The sequence below is a fragment of the Topomyia yanbarensis genome, chromosome 2, assembly GCF_030247195.1.
Source record: "Topomyia yanbarensis strain Yona2022 chromosome 2, ASM3024719v1, whole genome shotgun sequence".
NCBI lineage: Eukaryota > Metazoa > Arthropoda > Insecta > Diptera > Culicidae > Topomyia > Topomyia yanbarensis.
Genome location: NC_080671.1, coordinates 342,719,666 through 342,732,249, shown reverse-complemented (window position 1 = coordinate 342,732,249; position 12,584 = coordinate 342,719,666).

Sequence of the window (12,584 nt, the reverse complement as noted above, 5' to 3'; positions counted from 1 at the left end):
TCTAATCTACTCTAATCTACTCTAATCTACTCTAATCTACTCTAATCTACTCTAATCTACTCTAATCTACTCTAATCTACTCTAATCTACTCTAATCTACTCTAATCTACTCTAATCTACGCTAATCTACTCTAATCTACTCTAATCTACTCTAATCTACTCTAATCTACTCTAATCTACTCTAATCTACTCTAATCTACTCTAATCTACTCTAATCTACTCCAATCTACTCTAATCTACTCTAATCTACTCTAATCTACTCTAATCTACTCTAATCTACTCTAATCTACTCTAATCTACTCTAATCTACTCTAATCTACTCTAATCTACACTTATCTACTCTAATCTACTCTTATCTACTCTAATCTACTCTAATCTACTCTAATCTACTCTAATCTACTCTAATCTACTCTAATCTACTCTAATCTACTCTAATCTACTCTAATCTACTCTAATCTACTCTACTCTAATCTACTCTAATCTACTCTACTCTAATCTACTCTAATCTAATCTAATCTAATCTAATCTACTCTAATCTACTCTAATCTACTCTAATCTACTCTAATCTACTCTAATCTACTCTAATCTACTCTAATCTACTCTAATCTACTCTAATCTACTCTAATCTACTCTAATCTACTCTAATCTACTCTAATCAACTCTAATCTAATCTACTCCAATCTACTCTAGTCTACTATAATCTACTCTAATCTACTCTAATCTACTCTAATCTACTCTTATCTACTCTAATCTACTCTAATCTACTCTAATCTAATCTACTCTAATCTACTCTAATCTACTCTAATCTAATCTACTCCAATCTATTCTAATCTACTCTAATCTACTCTAATCTACTATAATCTACTCTAATCTACTCTAATCTACTCTAATCTACTTTAATCTTCTCTAAGCTACTCTAAGCTACTCTAAGCTACTCTAATCTACTCTAAGCTACTCTAAGCTACTCTAATCTACTCTAACCTACTCTAATCTACTCTTATCTACTCTAATCTACTCTAATCTACTTTAATCTACTCTAAGCTACTCTAATCTACTCTAATCTACTCTAATCTACTCTAATCTACTCTAATCTACTCTAATTTACTCTAATCTACTCTAATCTACTCTAATCTACTCTAATCTACTCTAATCTACTCTAATCTACTCTAATCTACTCTAATCTACTCTAATCTACTCTAATCTACTCTAATCTACTCTAATCTACTCTAATCTACTCTAATCTACTCTAATCTACTCTAATCTACTCTAATCTACTCTAATCTACTCTAATCTACTCTAATCTACTCTAATCTACTCTAATCTACTCTAATCTACTCTAATCTACTCTAATCTATCCTAATCTACTCTAATCTATTCTAATCTACTCTAATCTACTCTAATCTACTCTAATCTACTCTAATCTACTCTAATCTACTCTAATCTACTTTAATCTTATCTAAGCTACTCTAAGCTACTCTGAGCTACTCAACGCTACTCTAATCTACTCTAATCTACTCTAACCTACTCTAATCTACTCTAATCTACTCTAATCTACTTTAATCTACTTTAATCTACTCTAAGCTACTCTAATCTACTTTAATCTACTCTAAGCTACTCTAATCTACTCTAATCTACTCTAATCTACTCTAATCTACTCTAATCTATTCTAATCTACTCTAATCTATTCTTATTTACTCTAATCTATTCTAATCTACTCTAATCTACTCTAATCTACTCTAATCTACTCTAATCTACTCTAATCTACTCTAATCTACTCTAATCTACTCTAATCTACTCTAATCTACTCTAATCTACTCTAATCTACTCTAATCTACTCTAATCTACTCTAATCTACTCTAATCTACTCTAATCTACTCTAATCTACTCTAATCTACTCTAATCTACTCTAATCTACTCTAATCTACTCTAATCTACTCTAATCTACTCTAATCTACTCTAATCTACTCTAATCTACTCTAATCTACTCTAATCTACTCTAATCTACTCTAATCTACTCTAATCTACTCTAATCTATTCTAATCTACTCTAATCTATTCTAATCTACTCTAATCTACTCTAATCTACTCTAATCTACTCTAATCTACTCTAATCTACTCTAATCTACTTTAATCCTCTCTAAGCTACTCTAAGCTACTCTGAGCTACTCAACGCTACTCTAATCTACTTTAATCCTCTCTAAGCTACTCTAAGCTACTCTGAGCTACTCAACGCTACTCTAATCTACTCTAATCTACTCTAACCTACTCTAATCTACTCCAATCTACTCTAATCTACTCTAATCTACTTTAATCTACTCTAAGCTACTCTAATCTACTCTAATCTACTCTAATCTACTCTAATCTACTCTAATCTACTCTAATCTACTCTAATCTACTCTAATCTACTCTAATCTACTCTAATCTACTCTAATCTACTCTAATCTACTCTAATCTACTCTAATCTACTCTAAGCTACTCTAAGCTACTCTAAGCTACTCTAATCTACTCTAATCTACTCTAATCTACTCTAATCTACTCTAATCTACTCTAATCTACTCTAATCTACTCTAATCTACTTTAATCTACTCTCAGCTACTCTAAGCTACTCTAATCTACTCTAATCTACTCTAATCTACTCAACGCTACTCTAATCTACTCTAATCTACTCTAATCTACTCTAATCTACTCTAATCTACTCTAATCTACTCTAATCTACTCTAATCTACTCTAATCTACTCTAATCTACTCTAATTTACTCTAATCTACTCTAATCTACTCTAATCTACTCTAATCTACTCTAATCTTCTCTAATCTACTCTAATCTACTCTAATCTACTCTAATCTACTCTAATCTACTCTAATCTACTCTAATCTACTCTAATCTACTCTAATCTACTCTAATCTACTCTAATCTACTCTAATCTACTCTAATCTACTCTAATCTACTCTAATCTACTCTAATCTACTCTAATCTACTTTAATCTTCTCTAAGCTACTCTAAGCTACTCTGAGGTACTCAACGCTACTCTAATCTACTCTAACCTACTCTAATCTACTCTAATCTACTCTAATCTACTCTAATCTACTCTAATCTACTCTAATGTACTTTAATCTACTCTAAGCTACTCTAATCTACTCTATTCTACTCTAATCTACTCTAATCTACTCTAATCTACTCTAATCTACTCTAATCTACTCAAATCTACTCTAATCAACTCTAATCTAATCTACTCCAATCTACTCCAATCTACTCCAATCTACTCCAATCTACTCCAATCTACTCTAATCTACTCTAATCTACTCTAACCTATTGTAACCTACTCTAACTTACTCTAATGTACTCCAATCTACTCTAGTCTACTATAATCTACTCTAATCTACTCTAATCTACTCTAATCTACTCTAATCTACTCTAATCTACTCTAATCTAATCTACTCAAATCTACTCTAATCTACTCTAATCTAATCTACTCCAATCTACTCCTATCTATTCTAATCTACTCTAATCTACTCTAATCTACTATAATCTACTCTAATCTACTCTAATCTACTCTAATCTACTCTAATCTACTCTAATCTACTTTAATCTTCTCTAAGCTACTCTAAGCTACTCTGAGCTACTCTAAGCTACTCTAATCTACTCTAAGCTACTAAAATCTACTCTAATCTACTCTAACCTACTCTAATCTACTCTAATCTACTCTAATCTACTTTAATCTACTCTAAGCTACTCTAATCTACTCTAATCTACTCTAATCTACTCTAATCTACTCTAATTTACTCTAATCTACTCTAATTTACTCTAATCTACTCTAATCTACTCTAATCTACTCTAATCTACTCTAATCTACTCTAATCTACTCTAATCTACTCTAATCTACTCTAATCTACTCTAATCTACTCTAATCTACTCTAATCTACTCTAATCTACTCTAATCTACTCTAATCTACTCTAATCTACTCTAATCTACTCTAATCTACTCTAATCTACTCTAATCTACTCTAATCTATTCTAATCTACTCTAATCTACTCTAATCTATTCTAATCTACTCTAATCTACTCTAATCTACTCTAATCTACTCTAATCTACTCTAATCTACTTTAATCTTCTCTAAGCTACTCTAAACTACTCTAAGCTACTCTGAGCTACTCAACGCTACTCTAATCTACTCTAATCTACTCTAACTTACTCTAATCTACTCTATTCTACTCTAATCTACTCTAATCTACTCTAATCTACTCTAATCTACTCTAATCTACTCTAATCTACTTTAATCTACTCTAATCTACTCTAATCTACTCTAATCTACTCTAATCTACTCTAATCTACTCTAATCTACTCTAATCTACTCTAATCTACTCTAATCTACTCTAATCTACTCTAATCTACTCTAATCTACTATAATCTACTCTAATCTACTCTAATCTACTCTAATCTACTCTAATCTACTTTAATCTACTCTAATCTACTCTAATCTACTCTAATCTACTCTAATCTACTCTAATCTATTCTAATCTACTCTAATCTACTCTAATCTACTCTAATCTACTCTAATCTACTCTAATCTACTCTAATCTACTCTAATCTACTCTAATCTACTCCAATCTACTCTAATCTACTCTAATCTATTCTAATCTACTCTAATCTATTCTAATCTACTCTAATCTATTCTAATCTACTCTAATCTACTCTAATATACTCTAATCTACTCTAATCTACTCTAATCTACTTTAATCTTCTCTAAGCTACTCTAAGCTACTCTGAGCTACTCAACGCTACTCTAATCTACTCTAATCTACTCTAATCTACTCTAATCTACTCTAATCTACTCTAATCTACTCTAATCTACTCTAATCTACTCTAATCTACTTTAATCTACTCTAAGCTACTCTAATCTACTCTAATCTACTCTAAGCTACTCTAATCTACTCTAATCTACTCTAATCTACTCTAATCTACTCTAATCTACTCTAATCTACTCTAATCTACTCTAATCTACTCTAATCTACTCTAATCTACTCTAATCTACTCTAATCTACTCTAATCTACTCTAATCTACTCTAATCTGCTTTAATCTACTCTAAGCTACTCTAATCTACTCTAATCTACTCTAATCTACTCTAATCTACTCTAATCTACTCTAATCTACTCTAATCTACTCTAATCTACTCTAATCTACTCTAATCTACTCTAATCTACTCTAATCTACTCTAATCTACTCTAATCTATTCTAATCTACTCTAATCTATTTTAATCTACTCTAATCTACTCTAATCTACTCTAATCTACTCTAATCTACTCTAATCTACTCTAATCTACTCTAATCTACTCTAATCTACTCTAATCTATTCTAATCTACTCTAATCTACTCTAATCTACTCTAATCTACTCTAATCTACTTCTAATCTACTCTAATCTACTCTAATCTACTCTAATCTACTCTAATCTACTCTAATCTACTCTAATCTACTCTAATCTACTCTAATCTACTCTAATCTACTCTAATCTACTCTAATCTACTCTAATCTACTCTAATCTCTTCTAATCTACTCTAATCTATTCTAATCTACTCTAATCTACTCTAATCTACTCTAATCTACTCTAATCTATTCTAATCTACTCTAGTCTACTCTAATCTACTCTAATCTACTCTAATCTACTCTAATCTACTCTAATCTACTCTAATCTACTCTAATCTACTCTAATCTACTCTAATCTACTCTAATCTATTCTAATCTACTCTAATCTACTCTAATCTACTCTAATCTACTCTAATCTACTCTAATCTACTCTAATCTACTCTAATCTACTCTTATCTACTCTAATCTACTCTAATCTATTCTACTCTACTCTAATCTATTCTAATCTACTCTAATCTACTCTAATCTACTCTAATCTACTCTAATCTACTCTAATCTACTCTAATCTACTCTAATCTACTCTAATCTACTCTAATCTACTCTAATCTACTCTAATCTACTCTAATCTACTCTAATCTATTCTAATCTACTCTAATCTATTCTAATCTACTCTAATCTACTCTAATCTACTCTAATCTACTTTAATCTACTCTTAGCTACTCTAATCTACTCTAATCTACTCTAATATACTCTAATCTACTCTAATCTACTCTAATCTACTCTAATCTACTCTAATCTATTCTAATCTACTCTAATCTACTCTAATCTACTCTAATCTACTCTAATCTACTCTAATCTACTCTAATCTACTCTAATCTACTCTAATCTACTCTAATCTACTCTAATCTACTCTAATCTACTCTAATCTACACTAATCTACTCTAATCTACTCTAATCTACTCTAATCTACTCTAATCTACTTTAATCTACTCTAATCTACTCTAATCTACTCTAATCTACTCTAATCTACTCTAATCTACTCTAATCTACACTTATCTACTCTAATCTACTCTAATCTACTCTAATCTACTCTAATCTACTCTAATCTATTCTAATCTACTCTAATCTATTCTAATCTACTCTAATCTACTCTAATATACTCTAATCTACTCTAATCTACTCTAATCTACTCTAATCTACTTTAATCTTCTCTAAGCTACTCTAAGCTACTCTGAGCTACTCAACGCTACTCTAATCTACTCTAATCTACTCTAATCTACTCTAACCTACTCTAATCTACTCTAATCTACTCTAATCTACTCTAATCTACTCTAATCTACTCTAATCTACTTTAATCTACTCTAAGCTACTCTAATCTACTCTAATCTACTCTAATCTACTCTAATCTACTCTAATCTACTCTAATCTACTCTAATCTACTCTAATCTACTCTAATCTACTCTAATCTACTCTAATCTACTCTAATCTACTTTAATCTACTCTAATCTACTCTAATCTACACTAATCTACTCTAATCTACTCTAATCTACTCTAATCTACTCTAATCTACTCTAATCTACTCTAATCTACTCTAATCTACTCTAATCTACTCTAATCTACTCTAATCTACTCTAATCTGCTCTAATCTACTCTAATCTACTCTAATCTACTCTAATCTACTCTAATCTACTCTAATCTACTCTAATCTACTCTAATCTACTATAATCTACTCTTATCTACTCTAATCTACTCTAATCTACTCTAATCTACTCTAATCTACTCTAATCTACTCTAATCTACTCTAATCTACTCTAATCTACTCTAATCTACTCTAATCTACTCTAATCTACTCTAATCTACTCTAATCTACTCTAGTCTATTCTAATATACTCTAATATACTCTAATCTACTCTAATCTACTCTAATCTACTCTAATCTACTCTAATCTACTCCAATCTACTCCAATCTACTCTAACCTACTCTAATCTACTCTAATCTACTCTAATCTACTCTAATCTACTCTAATCTACTCTAATCTACTCTAATCTACTCTAATCTACTCTAATCCACTCTAATCTACTCTAAGCTACTCTAAGCTACTCTAAGCAATTCTAAGCTACACTAATCTACTCTAATCTACTCTAATCTACTCTAATCTACTCTAATCTATTCTAATATACTCTAATATACTCTAATCTACTCTAATCTACTCTAATCTACTATAATCTACTCTAATCTACTCTAATCTACTCCAATCTACTCCAATCTACTCTAACCTACTCTAATCTACTCTAATCTACTCTAATCTACTCTAATCTACTCTAATCTACTCTAATCTACTCTAATCTACTCTAATCTACTCTAATCTACTCTAATCTACTCTAATCCACTCTAATCTACTCTGAGCTACTCTAAGCTACTCTAAGCTATTCTAAGCTACACTAATCTACTCTAATCTACTCTAATCTACTCTAATCTACTCTAATCTACTCTAGTCTGCTCTAATCTGCTCTATTCTACTCTAATCTACTCTAATCTACTCTAATCTACTCTAATCTACTCTAATCTACTCTAATCTACTCTAATCTACTCTAATCTACTCTAATCTACTCTAATCTACTCTAAGCTACTTTAATCTACTCTAAGCTACTCTAAGCTACTCTAATCTACTCTAATCTACTCTAATCCATTCTAATCTACTCTAATCTACTCTAATCTACTCTAATCTACTCTAATCTACTCTAATATACTCTAATCTACTCTAATCTACTCTAATCTACTCTAATCTACTCTAATCTACTCTAAGCTACTTTAATCTACTCTAAGCTACTCTAAGCTACTCTAATCTACTCTAATCTACTCTAATCCATTCTAATCTACTCTAATCTACTCTAATCTACTCTAATCTACTCTAATCTACTCTAATCTACTCTAATCTACTCTAATCTACTCTAATCTACTCTAATCTACTCTAATCTACTCAAAGCTACTCTAATCTACTCTAATCTACTCTAAGCTACTCTAAGCTACTCTAAACTACTCTAATCTACTCTAATCTACTCTAATTCATTCTAATCTACTCTAATCTACTCTAATCTACTCTAATCTACTCTAATCTACTCTAATCTACTCTAATCTACTCTAATCTACTCTAATCTACTCTAATCTACTCTAATCTGCTCTAATCTACTCTAATCTACTCTAATCTACTCTAATCTACTCTAATCTACTCTAATCTACTCTAATCTACTATAATCTACTCTTATCTACTCTAATCTACTCTAATCTACTCTAATCTACTCTAATCTACTCTAATCTACTCTAATCTACTCTAATCTACTCTAATCTACTCTAATCTACTCTAGTCTATTCTAATATACTCTAATATACTCTAATCTACTCTAATCTACTCTAATCTACTCTAATCTACTCCAATCTACTCCAATCTACTCTAACCTACTCTAATCTACTCTAATCTACTCTAATCTACTCTAATCTACTCTAATCTACTCTAATCTACTCTAATCTACTCTAATCTACTCTAATCTACTCTAATCTACTCTAATCTACTCTAATCCACTCTAATCTACTCTAAGCTACTCTAAGCTACTCTAAGCAATTCTAAGCTACACTAATCTACTCTAATCTACTCTAATCTACTCTAATCTACTCTAATCTACTCTAATCTACTCTAATCTACTCTAATCTACTCTAATCTATTCTAATATACTCTAATATACTCTAATCTACTCTAATCTACTCTAATCTACTCTAATCTACTATAATCTACTCTAATCTACTCTAATCTACTCCAATCTACTCCAATCTACTCTAACCTACTCTAATCTACTCTAATCTACTCTAATCTACTCTAACCTACTCTAATCTACTCTAATCTACTCTAATCTACTCTAATCTACTCTAATCTACTCTAATCTACTCTAATCTACTCTAATCCACTCTAATCTACTCTGAGCTACTCTAAGCTACTCTAAGCTATTCTAAGCTACACTAATCTACTCTAATCTACTCTAATCTACTCTAATCTACTCTAATCTACTCTAGTCTGCTCTAATCTGCTCTAATCTACTCTAATCTACTCTAATCTACTCTAATCTACTCTAATCTACTCTAATCTACTCTAATCTACTCTAATCTACTCTAATCTACTCTAATCTACTCTAATCTACTCTAATCTACTCTAATCTACTCTAATCTACTCTAAGCTACTTTAATCTACTCTAAGCTACTCTAAGCTACTCTAATCTACTCTAATCTACTCTAATCCATTCTAATCTACTCTAATCTACTCTAATCTACTCTAATCTACTCTAATCTACTCTAATCTACTCTAATCTACTCTAATCTACTCTAATCTACTCTAAGCTACTTTAATCTACTCTAAGCTACTCTAAGCTACTCTAATCTACTCTAATCTACTCTAATCCATTCTAATCTACTCTAATCTACTCTAATCTACTCTAATCTACTCTAATCTACTCTAATCTACTCTAATCTACTCTAATCTACTCAAAGCTACTCTAATCTACTCTAATCTACTCTAAGCTACTCTAAGCTACTCTAAACTACTCTAATCTACTCTAATCTACTCTAATTCATTCTAATCTACTCTAATCTACTCTAATCTACTCTAATCTACTCTAATCTACTCTAATCTACTCTAATCTACTCTAATCTACTCTAATCTACTCTAATCTACTCTAATCTACTCTAAGCTACTTTAATCTACTCTAAGCTACTCTAAGCTACTCTAATCTACTCTAATCTACTCTAATCTACTCTAATCCATTCTAATCTACTCTAATCTACTCTAATCTACTCTAATCTACTCTAATCTACTCTAATCTACTCTAATCTACTCTAATCTACTCTAAGCTACTCTAATCTACTCTAATCTACTCTAAGCTACTCTAAGCTACTCTAATCTACTCTAATCTACTCTAATCTACTCTAATTCATTCTAATCTACTCTAATCTACTCTAATCTACTCTAATCTACTCTAATCTACTCTAATCTACTCTAATCTACTCTAATCTACTCTAATCTACTCTAATCTACTCTAATCTACTCTAATCTACTCTAATCTACTCTAATCTACTCTAATCTACTCTAGTCTGCTCTAATCTACTCTTAACTACTTAACTACTTAACCTAATATAACTTAACCTAACTTAACTTAACCTAACTTATCTTAACCTAACTTAACTTAACCTAACTTAACTTAACCTAACTTAACTTAACCTAACTTAACTTAACCTAACTTAACCTAACTTAACTTAACTTAACTCAACTTAACCTAACTTAACCTAACTTAACCTAACTTAACCTTACTTAACCTAACTTAACCAAACTTAACCTAACTTAACCTAACCTAATTTAACCTAACTTAACTTAACCTAACCTAACTTAACCTAACTTAACCTAACATAACCTAATCTAACTTAACCTAACATAACCTAAGCTAACTTAAACTAACTTAACCTAACTTAAACTAACTTAACCTAACTTAACCTAACTTAACCTAACTTAACCTAACTTAACCTAACATAACCTAACATAACCTAACATAACCTAACCTAACTTAACCTAACTTAACCTAACTTAACCTAACTTAATCTAACTTAACCTATCTTAACCCAACTTAACCTAACTTAACCTAACTTAACCTAACTTAACCTAACCTAACTTAACCTAACCTTACTTAACCTAACTTAACTTAACCAAACCTTACTTAGCCTAACTTAACTTAACCTAACTTACCTTAACTTAAATTAACCTAACCTAACTTAACCTAACTTAACCTAACTTAACCTAACCTAACTTAACCTAACATAACCAAACATAACCTAACCTAACCTAACTTAACCTAACTTAATCTAACTTAACCTAACTTAACCTTACTTAACCTAACTTAACCTAACTGAACCTTACTTAACCTAACTTAACCAAACTTAACCTAACTTAACCTTACTTAACCTAACTTAACTTAACCAAACCTTACTTAGCCTAACTTAACTTAACCTAACTTAACTTAACCTAACTTAACCTAACTTAACGTAACTTAACTCAACTTAACTCAACTTAACCTAACTTAACCTAACTTAACCTAACTTAACCTAACTTAACCTAACTTAACCTAACTTAACCTAACATAACCTAACATAACCTAACATAACCTAACCTAACTTAACCTAACTTAACCTAACTTAACCTAACTTAACCTAACTTAATCTAACTTAACCTAACTTAACCTAACTTAACCTAACTTAACCTAACTTAACCTAACTTAACCTAACTTAACCTAACTTAACCTAACTTAACCTAACTTAACCTAACTTAACCTAACTTAACCTAACCTAACATAACCTAACTTAACCCAACCTTACTTAACCTAACTTAACTTAACCAAACCTTACTTAGCCTAACTTAACTTAACCTAACTTACCTTAACTTAAATTAACCTAACCTAACTTAACCTAACTTAACCTAACTTAACCTAACCTAACTTAACCTAACATAACCAAACATAACCTAACCTAACCTAACCAAACTTAACCCAACTTAACCTAACTTAACCTAACTTAACCTAACTTAACCTAACTTAACCTAACTTAACCTAACTTAACCTAACATAACTTAACCTAACCTAACCTAACCTAACCTCAGTCTCATACTCAATATCATACTCAATCTCACACTCAATCGCATACTCAATCTCATACTCAATCTCATACTCAACTCATACTCAATCTCATACTCAATCTCAAGCTCAATCTCATACTCAATCTCACACTCAATCTCAATCTCATACTCAATCTCAATCTCATACTGAATCTCAATCTCATACTCTATCTCATACTCAATCTCATACTCAAACTCTTACTCAATCTCATACTCAAACTCATACTCAATCGCATACTCAATCTCATACTCAATCTCATACCCAAACTCAATCTCATACTCAATCTCAATCTCATACTCAATCTCAATCTCAATCTCATACTCAATCTCATACTCAATCTCATACTCAATCTCATACTCAATCTCATACTCAATCTCATACTCAATCTCATACTCAATCTCAATTTCATGCTCAATCTCACATTCAATCTCATTCTCAATCTCATACTCAATCTGATACTCAATCTCATACTCAATCTCGTACTCAATCTCATACTCAATCTCATACTCAATCTCATAC